The 1562-nt window shown below is 46.3% G+C and overlaps 1 long non-coding RNA gene across 1 annotated transcript; it reads right to left on the reverse strand.

Annotated features, from left to right (window-relative positions):
* Positions 1 to 972: 972 nt before the first annotated feature.
* Positions 973 to 1528, reverse strand: LOC118995695 (uncharacterized). The gene is made up of 3 exons (XR_005068352.1): positions 1482 to 1528; positions 1165 to 1218; positions 973 to 1029 (listed from the first exon to the last, which is right to left on the reverse strand). It is a non-coding gene; the product is annotated as an uncharacterized LOC118995695 (long non-coding RNA).
* Positions 1529 to 1562: the final 34 nt, after the last annotated feature.

The raw sequence follows: 1562 nt of genomic DNA on the forward strand, positions 1-1562 counted from the left end.
CTGTTCCCACATGGGTTTTCCCACTTTCCCTGTGGAGTGTTGTGGCCTCTGAGGGGCAGAATGTGGAGAGGAGTAAGTTGGAGAATGTGTCAGGATTATGGTAATATCTGGTGGTATCTCATCTTATATAAGGTGGTAGGGTACGAAAACAATCAACTGGAGGCATTTGATTTTAGAGAGGACAGGAAGAAAATCCATGTCACCCTGGTGACTCCCCTGAGTTGGAAGTGCCAAGGACAAGAGTTGTGCCTGGGGCTGCCCCAGCTGTACTTGAACCACAAAGTTTCTGACATCTTCAATGTATTTCCTGTTTGTCTCCTGAAATCTAGCCTCTGCAAGAAATACAGGTGTTTCTGTGTCATAACAGAGGGACCTCTCCCTGCTTCCTAACAGCCTGAGAATATCTGTCTTTCCTATGACCAATACCAGTAGGAAATCTCCAAAACTAGTAGTATTTTTAACATCAGCAACTGTCCCAAAGATCCCACTTTGGTCAAATTTCTTTTAAAACATGGCTTTAGCCTAGATTCACCGCATACACTCAAAAAAGGTACTGACCACTTGGCAAATCCAGAAAAAGATTTCAGGGTCTCAGAAAAATATCACTATCACCATTGCTCTTTTGGAAAAATAAAGCTTTGCAGAGGAGATTCATGTTCACAGGCTCACATTTGTTTCTTCTCTTCCCAGAGACATACTATGTCTCATCCTCCCCTGGGGTCTTAGTGACATTTTTTCCACCACAGCGGGGAGCTCTCATACTGCTTTCAGCAGCAGTTCTTCTTTATAAAGTAGCCTCTGATGATGAGATTAGAGGCCAGTATTGAGAGTTTCCCAAAGTCTGTTCAATTTGGGGAAAGCTCAGCCCAAGTGCAGACCACTGTGCTGCAAAGCACACCTCCTGGCAGACCAGGCTAAGAGGACTCATCTTGAATGGAGCACCCCACCCAAACTGCAGGAACTCTTTCTCACCAGGTCTGGATCCACTGCCAGAAGTGCCGCCGCTGCCTTCTGTCAATGTTGTGGCCTCTGAAGGCAGAAGATGGTGAGGGGTGAGGTGGGAGGATTTAACATCAGAGGGAAGAATTACATTCTCTCACCTTGTNGCAGGCCTACTAACTATACTGGGAGTGAAAGTATTGAGATTTCCTCCTGTTCACCTACCAGTGTGGGAACTCCCGGGTATAATGGTCGTCCTAGGGTATTCCCCTGTGGCACCTATCAATGAGAAAAATGAATTTATCGGCACAGCATGCTGTCCCCTTTCAAACTTAAGTAACCATTTGGCATCGAGCAATGAAAAAAACAGTTCCTGGGACCACACTTTCTATAAGAAATCAACTGTCAATTCCATTGCACATTTTCCTTCCCTGACTCTCCCTTTCATTATTGTTGCTACTGCAGTCCTCCCCCCCACCCCACTAGCCCGACCCCCCGTCCCATGCATCTGAAAGTAAAAGGTGACCTTATGCCACCCTCACCTGTTTCACTTCCTGTCCCTGGACTCCCCGGGGCAGCAGAGGTGACTAAAAGAGAGAAGAGGCAGATGATGAGTTTATCTT

This window comes from Sturnira hondurensis, unplaced genomic scaffold (genome assembly GCF_014824575.4).
Source record: "Sturnira hondurensis isolate 20B ecotype Veracruz unplaced genomic scaffold, ASM1482457v3 Scaffold0010374, whole genome shotgun sequence".
In the NCBI taxonomy this organism is placed as follows: Eukaryota; Metazoa; Chordata; class Mammalia; order Chiroptera; family Phyllostomidae; genus Sturnira; species Sturnira hondurensis.